A 15,638-nucleotide genomic window follows, 5' to 3' on the forward strand; every position below is an offset into this window, starting at 1 on the left:
CCTGGCTATTGTCATTCAGTACGTATTTCTCTTGTAACCCGATGACGACGCCTTAGGTCTGATCGGTAATCACCACTGCATTCTGTAGGGACAAGGGCTAGCTCGTTCCTTTGATCTTTTCATCCGCCGCGAAGTGGACAGCGAGAAGAGAAAACTCGTTTTTGACGTCATCGGGTACACTCCGCGGGATAATATCCACAGCGTATTCCCTAAGAACTGTGGTATGCCTTAGCTAAAATACAATTAAAGAATTTTTACTCTGTACAAGGATTGTTGAAGAGGCAGTTGAAGGGGCTGAGACCGCTCCCAGACAAGGCTAAAAATCATTTATTATGAATAAGGATATGAATATTGTCTTCAAGGTTTGATTTCAATTTTCAAATGTCTCATAACATTTGACTACGGTTTCTTCAGAAATAAGCTACTGCTCCTGCGCTAAATCTGTTGGCAGGTTATTTTCCCTTCACGTTATACTAAAGTAAAGGTCACATTTTATAGAATCGAAAATATTTGTGTGTAATTATATTTGAAAGTATTGAAAATGCCTTCACGTGCTGATTTCCTAGTTGCTGAAAAAGTTCTGGAAACTTAAGCTTCCCCTCAAGATTTTCAAAGAGCTCAAAACACACCCAAAAATTTAGGAATACAACCTTTTTTTCTGTTTTGAAATGCTTTTTATTTATTTATTTATTTATTTTTATTGAATACTAACTTTGAAGCTGCTTCAATAAATAATTGGGGGAAGAATTTTAAAAAGTTAAGATAAAGAGCAAGACAAATTTTATAAAATGTGGTGTACGAAGTTATTTTTTAATGTAGGATTTGGTTCAACCCTGTCACAATGCAAATTTATGATATTTAATTAGTTTAGTAACGGCACTGTGAGACCGTAATAAATTTCCTTCAACCGTAAAATTACAATGCATTTAGATCTAATGCATGAAATTTCTTTGTAAATATTATTCAATAGATTTAACTCTACAATTTCTTGAACACTGTATCCCCATGCTTAAAATATATAATAATTCGCATTGATGCGACAATGACTTAAAGATGGGAGAAGAGAGATTGAAAATACTATATCGTGATTATCTCAATCGTGTATCTATTTTTGTAAAGAAGCTTTTTTTTTTTGTGATTATTTAAAGCTTTCAAATCAGATACATTAGTGTTTTTATGATTATACAAAAGCTAGGCCATTTAATTGGTCTTCTGTATTGAAAGATCAATTGCCTGACCCATATAAAAAGGCTATTGAACTTTTTTCTTGAGTAAGAACATTTGGAAGAATTCGATATTTGAATGAAAAACTTTCTGAGGACAAAAGGTAAGCCGGCAGAATTTTTTTTTTTAATGGATTTTATCACAGAAGAAAACTTTGTAGAAGATTGGGAAAGATTTCATTTATTACTGTAACGTAATGTTTTGGAGAATTCAGACATGAAGAAATTTTTCAGTCTACAAATAAGTTAGCTTTATAAATTTGGTGATAATCATTGAAACTTTAAATTTGGTTTACGTTGCTAAATTTCAATATGTTATTTTTAAATTGAAGTGACTGAAATGCTGATTAACAATTTCAGTAAACACCTATTAATCTGGACTTCGCTTTATCCGGACAACCATTTGAATGTACATACGGTATAAAAAAAAAGAACGCGTTAGCGCAATAATGTATTTTTGTAACGCTGTAACTTTATTTTTTTAACTTTTTCTAATGCAGTTTGATATTTCATTCTCTTTAATTCAAAATGCAATTTTTACTGTGTTCAAGTATTTTACTTATGTATATTGGTTCAATTTATAGGTCATTTTGCTTAATTCGTTTTAAACAATCTAGATGACCTGGATCCTCAATTAGTCCAGGTTAATGAGGTTCTACTTCAGTTTTCAAATACAACGTTTGTTAAGATTCTTGGTCAGAGTTATAGTTACTTCGTGAAAAAAAACTTCCTCTAAAAATATCGGCAGTATTTAGATTCAAATGGGTTATCGCGAAATTCCAATATGTTTTAGTTATTCCTTATATCTATCTTATCTCTTTCATTTTCTTTGAGACAAGGTTGAAATAGCAATATTATTATTTTTTTTTAAAGTCGAAACTGACAAAATTATGTACACACATGAGGAAACTTGACAAGCACAGTAAATTATTTTCATTTCTTTATAAGTTCAATTTTATTGCGCAGAATTTCCGCTTTCTACCCCTTTATAAAACATGCATATTGGATAAAGAATATCGAAAACTACACAATAGGAACTAAAAATTTGTATTGTAGATTTCTATTATGTTTATTGTCTTTGGTATCGCTTATTAACTTGTCGATAAGATTCAAAACATTTACCCTTGTATTTCATTTTTTTGAAGCTTAACCCTCAAGAAACTTTTAAACATAAAAACGGGGAAAGAGAGTGAAGAATTACGCACGCAAGCACTATACAAATGTCCCAGATCGAGTCTACCCAGTGACGTCACTGGCACTTTCCCCCTCGTTCCTACTTTCACGGCGCTATAGGGACGGGGATGGTACTCTTTTAGTCTAAGTGGACACCCTGAGGTCAAAACCAGCTCATCGACACCCTGCATCGACAAACAGAAATTTCAAGGATCAAAACACACCATTTCCCCCGAAGTAATAGCTATATTTTGTCACCATCTGGACGACGTTATACGGACTCGGGCTAAACTTGCCTCAAAGGGGATTGATTTTTGTTTCCTTTTATATATATATATATATATATATATATATATATATATATATATATATATATATATATATATATATATATATATATATATATATATATATATATATATATATATATATATATATAAGATACTTCTAATTTTTTCTACTTTTTTTTTTCTAGTTCATATATGAGAAAATTTTATCATTTACGATAAACGCCAAAGCAAACAGATTCCCCGACGAAATACTAAATTTTCCCCGACGGGGGGGCAAGACGCTTCCGACGAGGGGTCAATTGCCCCCCCTGCCCCTCCCTTGGAGCCACGTCTGGAAAGAATGAAAATTCCTCAGCTTAATGGCTTGGGTGGATTTATTTTCTCTGATATCATTTAATACCTGCTCCTCCTCGCTACGAAATACTACAGGATGCCCCAGGCTTGTTTTGTGAACGATCTTTTAATTTCATTTTTAGAGTTGATATACTTAAGTCAAAATGGGCTGATGCTTTAAGACATTTCTCCGGAATTAGTTGAATCTGGACACAATTATAATTTTTCCTCTAAATAATCCGCATTATTTCCTACTTTAAGGGGTTCTCTTTTACTTTAGGACCCTTTTGATCCCCAGATCTGCAAACAAAGGGTATAAATAGCAATTAACCTCTTTATTTTAAAAGATTATAAACATTATTTAGCATAATTTAGTGATGAAATATGGTCTGGCGCTGCTTGAACGCTGGGTTCAAGTAGCCCCATTTTAAGGCAACCAGTGCACTTTTACTAATTTATATTAGTTACTGCGTTAATTGTATAGCTATAACCTTGAAGCACTGTTATTTTATTAAGAAATAGAATGCAAATATAAAACTATTTTTACCTTGATGATATTAGATGTTTCCATGAACTTACATGTGAAAGTTTGCAAACACTAAAAACAACTGTTTAGACAACTTGCAATCATAACCTCAATCAGAAAAAAATCGGGAATAGCAGAAATTTTGTTTCTTGCTCCAGCCTTTACCTAGCCCTGCCAACGATATTCCACTGCTACCTGTCATGGAGAACGTTTTTTAAGTCTATACATTGAGTTTTATAGGACCAGGACGGATTTTAAACACTTTTTTCTCATGGGTTCAAGTAGCCCCACTTCACGGTATTCATTTTGTCGAGTACGATTGAAGAGATGAAAGGCTGAATCGACCGTGCTCTACCCGGGAATTAAAACCGGGTTGGGCATTGAAGTGTGAGACACTAAGCTTTATTTAACATAGTATTGTATTGTTACGAGTCTAGCATACTTCAAAAAATTCTTTAAACGAAGGCACATTTCTTGTGAAGACATTGAAAATTTAGTAACAAATATGTACAACAAAATCATTTACAATCGCTAAATTATGTGTAGCAATTAGACAAATATCATCAAACACCGTAAAACTCAATGGTAAAACACATCCAAATTCATAGAATCTAAGGCCGCAGTCATCGAGGTTTCGGGAGGTTAGTCACACATACCCTCCTATAAGAAATTTCCGAAGACTCACATACAAAAAAAAGCCTCTTGGACTTCAACTCTGAAAAATTCAAGTTGTCCACTAGCCCCCCCCCCCTTCCCCCCAATATCGCCAAAAATCGTCTGAACTTTCGTTTTGGGGCTTCGATTCCGGAAAAAATTCCGGGGCAGCGCACCCCAAGATTACCGAAGAGTGTGGCCCCCAAACCTCTCCTCCCAACATTATTACCGAAGATCGTCTAAAACTTGCGTTTTAAAAGCTAACTTCAAAAATTTTTCAAGGGAATGTCTCTCCACCCGTCATACCTTGACGGGTGATTTTCTAGTCACTTAATAAATATTCTAGGATGCTGAACCCCTTTTAATTGTAAAGGTAAATGCAATACATATTCCAATTTCATTAAACAATGTTTGCTTTTAATAATCTCCTAAAACTGCATTGCGTATAGGAAACGTTTTTTCACCGAGTATCCAAGTAAGGTTTTGGGTTTGAAATGCTACACCGGGATAATCGATTAATTAACTGTAGAAGAAATAAATTTAAATGTTCCTTTGATCTGGAGAGTAAGAACATGAACCAAAGTAAAAAGCGCATATTTTGTAAAAAAGGTAGATTGTCTGCAGTTTTTGGCAAATTTTGTACTTTTTTAACGTTATTGCATATACTTTTCATTACTGGTCATTTATGTGAAAACATATATTAGCAAATGTAGTTTTATTCTCCGTAACTTTTTTTTTTTTTACAATTTCTATCTTTTTCTTGATATTTTGCACGTGAGTAGAGAAATTCACAATAGCAGCTCGGGTTAAGAGTTTTAATAATACACTTCGAAATCAAGATTTCCCCAAGAATTTTAAATGAAGACAATTAAAATAATGATCATAATAATGAAAGAGAAATTTCTGAATAATTTTTATTCTAAAATTCACATATTCCTCTGACGGCAGCGGTTAAAAATTTTTGCCTCGTTTTCGTGACTTAAAGTTTTATGCGTTTAATGTAAAAAAAAAAAAAAAAAAAAAACAGCTGAAAGCATATTATTTTTTATGCCAATTGATTTAATGTTTTACTGGATAAGAAATTTCTCCTTCATTTTACTAAACTTAGAGGCCCGAATCTAGACGTTTTGGTCTCCCCTGCAACAAAATCTGTAGGGCTCCTCCCCATAGACCAGCAGTGTAAATTTGCAAAGTTAATAAGTCTTAGTTAACTAAGTAGTAGCTAAATTTGCAATGTTAATAAGTTTTAGTCCGGCTCATCGGCCCGCTGGCCGATGCGCGCTCCCGCCTATGCACCCTTGCGCCCTCAAGCCGGAACATCTTTTATATTTTTTAAATTAATTTTATTTTTTGGTGCAACTTCCTTATTATTATTATTATTATTATTATTGTTATTATTATTATTATTATTTCTTTTGAGCCCACAAACCTGTGCGACGGCTTTTTTTTTTCTTTGAACTCGTAAGCCTGTGTTCCATCGGTTCTTTCCTCTTTTTTTTTTTTTCTATTGCACTTTTTTTTTCTTAGGCCATGGTTAGCGTCCTATTGCGGGACCCAGTCCGCCCCTGCTTAGTGCTAATTTTTTTTGTTCAACTTCTCAGGTCGTGGGGCCCCTTTTAAGGATATTGGCCATCCGCACTGTGGGTTTTGCGGGTACGCAGATCCGGGTCTGATGTTGACATTACACAAGCATGCGTCCCGAAATTTTTCTCATTCAGATCTTTTCAAGGTTTTGAAGAGTAATTTTGCTTTTAGTAATGGAAATAATTTATAGATGGCGCTTCCTCCAAAACATATTTTCGATGGTATATTTCGGTTTTCGATTTCCCAAACAGTTTCGATTGCGCGGCAGGATACTTCGCGGTACTCCAGGTTGTGCTACAAGCCGCACCCACTCGCTGAGCCCCTGTGATATTATACAAAGAAAATATTAATGATATTGGATTTTGTTCTTTCGGGAAACGAGTGGAACCAAAAATTGCAATAAAATATTCCTGCTCACTCACAATAAAATATTCTGGCTGCACTCACAAATAAATTGACTTTAAATTAAAATAAAAATAAGAAGGGGAAAATTTTTAGTCTCCCACTATCGAAGAAGTCTAAAACACAATTGAAGAAATTTTTTTGTCTACATTTGGAGCAAAAATGGTAACGATTAACATGTCGAATTTGATTTTCCCTTACTTAAAAAGACGTACATTTCTTTCCTTATTTATTAAGGTCCTGCTCCTTTTTTTGCACTGTAGGTAGAAAATTTTCTAAGGGATTTGATACTTTTAGGTACCCAATGTTCAGGGGCGGACTGGCCCGCGGCCCGATGCGCCCTTGCGCTTAACTTTAAGGTTTTTTCTAGGACCACTTTAGAATGCTAGCCTCCCACTGTGTCCCTGGAAAATGGTATTTTTAATGACGTTTCGGAATCCCTTGTCAATAAGCAGATCGATCACCCGGAACTTTTAATGGCGAAACAAATGGCGTAATTCATTTCGTTTTTTAAAGTATTTAAACTTCAAAACATTTCATTTTTTTTAATGTAGGTATGCCGGTTTATAAAATCAGCCGCTTTATAAAATCAAATGTCCTGAGAACGAATGTGATTTTAATAAGTGGCGGTCAGTGTAACTACAACAACAACAACTTTTAAATTTATTTGGCGGAATATTTTAAATTCTTCTGGAACGTCTGATGGTTTTGTTATGGTTCTAATTTATGTTTGGGGAATTTTTCAGTGAAACTTCTAGAAGGACTGCATCCCTAAGAGTGAAATAGCGAATACCCCGATTTTGCAAACTCGGGACCATTAGATTAGCGTCATCAGAATCTTTAGTTTCGGAGGGGGATTTACTCCCTCCAGTTTGGGGGCAGGGGACAAACCCATTTTTTGAAAAAACGTATGATCAATCAAATTTGATCTCATTCGTATCTTCTATTATTTTGTGTTACAATAGATTATGTAAACGAGGGGGAGGGGAGTATACAACCATTAGCAGGTAAACGGCAGTATCTCCAGAAATCAGTTTTTAAGATATTTGAAGAAACGCGCTTTGGATTCTATACTAACAGGAAAATGTTGGAATTAGACTTTTTCTCAGCGGAAACCAAATAATCAAGCATGTTCAATAAAGCTCAAGTACAATAGGTGACAAAAATGCAAAAAAGTGAAAGATGGTAATTTTGCAGTTACTACCCTTTACCTGCCCACGGCAAACAAAACGCGATATGGTTACATAATAAATGATGTTCCACCGTAAAAAGAACATTTTTCACATAATGATAATAAAAATAAAATTTTTACCGCCAGAAAAATATGCAGATAAATAAACGAAAAGTGCATGAAATACACCGCCAGCTCAGTCATTCCAACCGAAGACTGCAATTGCGTGCTTATTAGTACTCATCATCCCGGAATAGGAAGTGACTGAGCTGGAGGTGGAAAACCTCTTAAGGAAGCCAAGAATGCCAAACAAACGGGTAGCTAATATAGAATTAGCACAGACCAGACGAGTGACCGAAGCAATGGTCGGTTCAACTCAAAGATTGAAGGCAAGGCAGGTATATTCAGTAAGTTATCGCCCTGTAGCCGGGGCTAAGGCAGAAATACATGAAATACACCGCCAGCTCAGTCATTCCAGTCGAAGACTGCAGTTTCGTGCTTATTAGCACTCAACAGCACGGCATAGGGAGTATTTCTGCCCCGGCTATAGGGCCGTTAACTTACTAAATATACCATGCCTTGCCTTCAATCTTCGAGTTGAACCAAACCATTGCTTCGGTCACTCGTCAGGTCTGTGCTAATTCTTATATTAGCTACCAGTTTGTTTATCTCTCTTGGCTTCTTTAACATATTTTTCGTCTCCCGAGCAGTTACCCACTACTCTGGGCTAATAAGTGCCAAAAAGCAAGGAAAGTGCAGTCCTTGGATGGAGTGACTGAGCTGGCGGTGTGAAATAAGTACTATGAAGATACTTGGAAACCGTAGCTTGAAATATTGTTTTCAGTAAAGTTTGGTCAAAAACAAAATTCTTCCGTGAACCATGGATCTGAAAACTTATTGAAAGTTACGGTTTGCAAAACGATCTAATAAACATCGTGAACTCAGTGATTCCAAGCAGTTCTATTGTAGTACCAACCCCAAGAACTTGTTATTGGCAGTTTAAAACTGTCAAAATATAAGGGAATTGATTTACAGAAATGTGCGCGTCAAAAGATCTAGCATTAACAAATACATATGTAGCATTAAGAGAATTTCTTCTACCAGTATTTTGTTTTGTCTACCAGTTTATTAAGTTTTGAAGTCTGAAACTATGAAGAGTTGATCGAGTAATCAACGGGTTCAATGGCTTCCTCCTTAATTAGAGAATACGGGGCAAACAAAGATATTTTACCACTTTTAAAACTAAAAAAATAGAAGTTTACATTCTTAATAAAAGGATAGGATTGGAAAGATAGGGTGGAACACGAAGAGCAGCCACCTCATCTTAGTGGGTTCTGGGTAATTAATGTAAAGAAAAAAAAAATACTGCATTACTAGCAAAGAGTTGCACAATGCATTGTACATTAAAAAAAATCCAAAACGTTACTGATTATTCCCGTGTAACGTTTCGGGATTTCACAGGTTTGCATCTATTTTCTCCGTAAAATGAAGTAGATTTGCAAAAAGGTTTCCTGAATTGCTACAAGTTGCACGAATGCAGATTTTTTACAAGTGAAAGAAATATATTAGCCACCAGTTTAAAGACTGACTAAGCGTGTTTATAAAAAGTATCTGCAAACCTACGTGTACTATTTGTCTAGCTTGACGAAGCATCCAATGGGAGCAAGTAACTATTAGTTGCAATTTTGAAAGGTTAGAATTACGAATAGGAAATATATTAGGTTCTTACTTGCGACTCGGCATTACCTAGGGACTTAGTTGTGTTAATGATTTTGAGCTTTCTTGATAAATCAGGATGGGTCAAATTACAATAAACGTACCTAATGTTCTTGATGATTTTAGAGCCATGACTGGCGTTGACCGGTGAAATTTACAAATTTTTCAGAAAGTTTCAAGGACAATTTGAGAAAGGTTACTGTTATTTACTCAAACCTCAGCGGAAAACTTTCTTGGTTTTTGCTAGAAAAGTTACTGGCAGAAATTAGGCACATCAGCTGCACATTATTTTCTAGGAACGTTTCTGAATTGTTTTTACAGAGCAAATCTGGATAATAAAGGAACGAAATACTGCAATAAGCAAAAAAAGCTAAGAAAAAAAAAACGCCAAATTTTGGTTAATTTCGTGAAACTTCATGGCTGAGGGGCGAAACAAAACAACTGTCAAGTAATACAAATTGTTTTAAAGGTGCATAAAAAAATAGTGAAAGAAGCTTTTGAATGGTATTTGCACTGTAAATAGGATTCAGAAACGTTCCTGGAAAATAATGGGCAGCTGATATGCCCAATTTCTGCCAGTAACATATCTTGCAAAATTCCGGAACGGTTTCCGCTAAAATTCAGTCACCTTCCTGATATTATCCTTTAAGCCTCCTGAAAAATTCAGAAATCTTGCCGTTAATAGCCAATCGTGTCTCTGGAAAAATTGTGCAAATTTAAAAAGGTATAATATAATAGCATGGCATCTTCCTGATTTATCAAGGATTTTCCAAGAGCATTACTGCAAACATGGCCAAAGCTAAGACAGAACTGCTGGTAAGTAACGAGAATTTTACTCGCCTGAAATGCCTGCAAAGCAACGCAGTCCATACTTATTCGCTCCCTTAGGGAGCTTAATTAGCATGGACGTGCCGTAATGAACAGAGGCCGATACACTTTATAAATACGCTCAGTTATTTTTCAAACTGGGAGCGAAAAGTATTTTTCACAACAATGAAAAGTCTGCATTCGTGCAACTTGTACAGTCATAGAAAAAAAAAACGAAACACTCGATCGTATTCAAAGACTATTGATACTAGAGACACGTGTAAGGTGTCATTGTTTCAGGAATAAAAAGTTCTACATAATTATGGTAAAAAATTGTTGTTAAGGGGTCGTCTTCATATTAAAACGAGCATCAACTTCAAATTTTTCAATGAGAACCCCCTTTTTTATCACATATTTGTAATCAGCATCTTCTTTTAACTTTGTATACAAAGTTTTGTTTAATTCGATCCAGCCGTTACTTCAGAATCGAGTTTTGAAAAATTCCTCTCGTAATGTTAAAACGTATTTTGATATTTTTACTCATAACACAAAAACTAGATTAGGCACGGCAAAGATTGTTTTTTGTATCAAAATATGAATCGACCCAATAATAAAAACATCATTTATAACGCCCAAAATGTAATTTTAGTTTTTTTATGAATTATTTTAATATTTTTTGAAAAAAATATGATCTGAAACCATATTAAATTTTAACAGAAAAACAATCTAGAAGAGCTTTTATGAGGGAATCCAAAATTTGAGCTCAAAATATTCAGTAGTTTTTGCGCTATGCTTAAAAATTCCTTTTTTCCTACTTTAGGGGACCGTATACTTTTTTAAAACAGAAATTATGAAAGTTGATTTCTTCGTAAAAAAAGAAAAAAATTGTTCAACAAACTAAGCAAACCAATTATAACGTGGTTTTTCTACATTAGAGTTACGCCTATGAATTTTTTAAATGCATAAATTTATTCGCTGTCTCTGCAGAAGAACAACACAATATTACAACCGTCAGTTTTTTGTAGATATCGTTCAGACGTCAATGTGTAAATAATGCGAAACACTACTTCATTGTCTAATAAAAGAATATTTTATAGAACTTTTTAAATCAAAAGCTATACTTTAAATACTTCTGTTTTTTTTTTTTTTTTTTTTTTTTTAAATATTTTATTTATTTATTTTTATTTTTTATTTTTTCTGCGTTTAGCTATTGCCTTTTGTAAAACAATAACTCAAATAATATATATATATATATATATATATATATATATATATATATATATATATATATATATATATATATATATATATATATATATATATATATATATATATATATATATTAATTTGAATTTTTGGCATCTTGAATTCAAATAATGTTTTTCGTAATCACGAGCCGTGTATGTGTATGTATGCGCGTGTGTGTTTGTGTAAGCGCATGTGTGTGCGTGTAGGCGTTCGTGTATGTGTGTGTACGCGCGGGTGCGTGTAGATGTTCGTGTATGTGTGAGTACGCGCGTGTGTGTAGGCCTTCGTGTGTGTGTGTGTGTGTAGGAGTGCGTGTATGTGTGTGTGTGTGTAGGAGTGCGTGTATGTGTGTGTGTGTGTAGGAGTGCGTGTATGTGTGTGTGTAGAGTGCGTGTATGTGTGTGTGTAGGATATTGACGCGACCTGGAGACGGTTTTCGCCAGAGGAGCAGCATCGTGAGGCGGCCGGCCGACGATGGTGCTGCGGAGGGTGCTGGTGGGAAAATAAAATGATATCACATTAAAACAGTCAAATGAAAGCAATAAGCAATCGTGATTGCTCAAAAAATTAACATGCACAACTTTTTCACAGAAACATACAAGAAAACCCCAGTGTCTTGCCAGTCATGTTGCAATAGAGTGTAGAATTAGTGGCTCTTCCCGGTGATAATTTGCTAAAAGGAACGGCCTTGTCTAATTCGGGAAAAAGTACTCGAAAAATAGCCGACAGTGTGAAGTTTCTCCTTTAACAGTATCCAAATGGGTCAAAAAGTAATAATTGCTCTTAGATAAGTTTACTGGTTTTTAGGAATTAATTTTTTTTGTATAGAGTTTGAATAATTTTCAATGTGTTAGGATCTAGGAGAGGAAATCTCAATCGCATTAGTGGGCCGCATGCTTTGAGCTGTATTCAGCACAAAAGTAGTAGTTGTGGCTAATTGTGAACTTTTTTTTTTTTTTGACTTCGTCAAAGATTTAACAAAACATTAATTTGCGTGTTAGATTAAGTTGAGTTTTTGTCTATTCTTAACTATAATTTAAATACTATTTTTCTATTTACTTTCTCGGTTATTGGCGTGCATTTCACATTAAAATAATTCTCGCAAGACAATGATAAAATTTCAAAATATTTTCTTCTCTTTTGAACAACATGGAAAAATATCGTCAAAGAAAGAAAGTGAAAAAAAATATTGTTATCAACTAATGGGTGCCTATTTTATTAAATGCATCTTTTTCAGAATCCAATATCTGGATATTCGGCTCCAACTTCGTGACACTGGAACTAATTCTACTTCCTGTTCTTATTCTTTGAACACACAACGGGCCACATGGACCAACGTCGCGGGCTGAATGCGGTCCGCGTTTTCACTGCGCATTGGTTTTCCCATTCCATGGCTGCTGTGAGTCCTAATATTGAACACAACAGCCCAGAACTAGATTTAACCGAACAATGAAGCTGGTGTCATGTCATTGAAGCCGAGAGTGCCTAAAAACTGGTGGATGAAGAAAATTTATCTCACCAGTGAGATGCCGTAAACATACAGCAGATAAATTTACTTTGCCTACCAGTTTATTCGCACTCTCAGCTTCAATAAGAAGACTTCCGCAACCCACACGCTTAGTTCCGATTCTAGTCTGCGAAATATGCAGCGAGGACGAAATCTTAGCCTCTGGATAGTTCAACCCGCCTGTCGGGTATGCTGCCTATATTATTGCTATAGGAGCGCCAGCCTGTTGCTGTAGACAATGCTAGTGTGCAAGTATATAGTGCGCGAAACAATATCAAATAAAGCCAAGTTTTGTTTGTAATGTTACAAAATCGGAGAAATGACAAGAAGTCAGATTTCGGTTCACCTTGGTTAAAATTAAAATGACTTTTTTTTTTTTTAATTACGGGTTGAACCATCTCGAATCTCGTTGCTAGCAACAGCATTGGGAAATTACTTTCCTAAATTGGTTTTAAGAGATGTTACATGTTTAACTAAAACCGCCGATTGTGTTATGTCTTTTTAATAATACCACGCATTATGATCTTTCGCATAAATTAGGATTTGAATCAAATTCTCTTTTTTTGATTACAAAAAAGCCTCTAGAACAATTACTGTGTTTGTCCACTGGGTTAATTCAAAACACCTAATTTTTCCCAAATAAAGTTCGAGTATAAAGGGTTTGCTCATTAACGGGTATTTATATTCTCCTGTTTCTGCTTTATTTTTTAGATTGATACTTCGTTCATTTTATGTCTTTAGAGCAAGTTTTCACGGAATAAATGGACCTTGCTTCGCTCGAGTCTCCAATCTATTTAATGCTGCGTCTTCCCACGTTGTGCGGTATATTTTTTATATTTTTGTGTGCGATGGCCCAAACTTCTGCCGATGTTCTTCGAAATTAAAAACGCGCAATTCCATTTTACAATCAAAGACATTTTATTCATTCCAAAATAAACTTGTAACATAGGTGCAACAATTATCAAACATATTCACATCATGTTTCTAGGTATAAGGTTGAATATTTACATTTCTATGAGACTTGAATGATTATATGAGCAATCCAATAGGTTTATATTAGAAAAAGTCAAAAAGTTCCATTACTTTTAATTTGTCATTATTCGGTTTACTAAAGAACGATCTATACGATGGACCAGCAAAACCTCATCCGTCTTTCTTAGGTTAATGCAGATAGACAAAAATCAGTAAATATTTTTACTTTTTTTTTTTTCAAAAAGAAAAAAAAAAAAAAACGACCGTAAATCGCTTTTTGCCGCAACATAATCGGCTAAAAAGTATCGGATTACGGAAGAAAAGAGAACTTCAAAAAAGCATGAGTTGAGCTGGATAATCTCGATCTTTTCATTGTTCACCTTCCGTTACTTGATAAACCGTGACCTTGAAAGAAGCGTTTTCAATATGGTGATGGTCCCTAAAAGGTTTTTCGTTAATAACTCCTGTTCTACTGCACGGAATGCAGTGAAATTTCGTATCCTGGCTGTATTTTGCGGTCTAAACATAATTATGTAGCAAAAATTAGGGGTTCCCATTTGAAAATCAAGAGTTGGTGCTCATTTTGCTTTGTATATGGTCCCTTATCAAAATTTTACCTACGTAGTTTTAAAGAAGACTTTAAACTAAGTCGGATGACATCTTTTTTTCCTTTCTAGCATGAAAAATAGCCGAATAATTAAAAGTGTTTTTTTTTTCTATGACTGTAACAATTCAGGAAACTTTTTGACAATGATACTGGATTTTTCCAGGAAGTGGATAAAAACCATTAAAATCCCGAAACGTAACACGGGAATACCCAGTAACGTTTCGGAATTTTTTTACAGTGTGGGAATAAAAATTTAATAAATTTTTAATTTTATAAAGAAGTTTGAAATTCGACCTTCTTTTACCTATTTACCAAACTTATAAGCTCATGCGCGATCTGAAGACGTAAATATTTATTTTTTAATAATTTTCCCCACATTTTGGATGTCAACTCACAACTCTTTTTTTTTTTGCCATTAGAAGTCGCTTATTTAAAGTATCCATTTTTCGGCCCAACGTACTTTGGCAATTGATAATTTCTTCAAGTTTCTCAAGTGTTCGTGGATTTTGCAGAAATACCTCCCACTAGGCCACCGGAAAGCATTTGATTTTAAATTAGAAATTTATAATAGAAAAAAAAATTATGACCTATCACACGAAGCCATGAAGTTAATCCGAAATTTGCATACTGGCCTATAGCATTCTCCCGTTACAAATTTTTGAAAACTGTTTAGTCAACCGATGTGTTATTGCAGCCGCTTGTAGACACATTTTAAATAATGTAATTAAATTTGAAGCAGAAACAATTTCAAATAACAGAATTTTTTTTTTTAATTTTATAATTTATTTTTTGATTTTATAATACATAATAATAATTAATAATAATAATAAAAATAATAATTAATAATAATAATAATAATAATAATTAATAGTAATTATTACTATTATTATTATTATTATTATTATTATTATTATTACTATTATTATTATTATTATTACTATTATTATTATTATTATTATTATTATTATTATTTTTATTATTATAACTAATTAATAATTAAAAATAATGTATTTAATAACAATATATTTAATAATAAATTTATTAAACATATAAATTCAATTTTTTGAAAAATACTAAGCACTTATTGTAATGCACTCAAAAGGATAAAATAACTTTTCTGGGTTAGAAAGAAAAATTTAAGTATTCCTGTAGTTTTCAATTTTTCCAAGAAAAAGACTTCACAAACGAAGAGAAGTGCAGCTCAAATCATGTAGAGATTGTTTTATCATTAACTAGCTTTCAATCATAAATAATTTGAGTGTTGAAGCATGCATATTTTTCTTAATAGGAAATTTCGGCTAGAAATGACTTGAGCGCACTTTTCTTCGTTTGTGAAATCTTTTTCTTGGAATAATTGAAAACTACAGGAATACTTAAATTGTCCTTTCTGACCCAAAAAAGTTATTTTATCCTTTTGAGTGCATT

Source organism: Uloborus diversus, chromosome 8 (genome assembly GCF_026930045.1).
Source record: "Uloborus diversus isolate 005 chromosome 8, Udiv.v.3.1, whole genome shotgun sequence".
Taxonomy (NCBI): Eukaryota; Metazoa; Arthropoda; class Arachnida; order Araneae; family Uloboridae; genus Uloborus; species Uloborus diversus.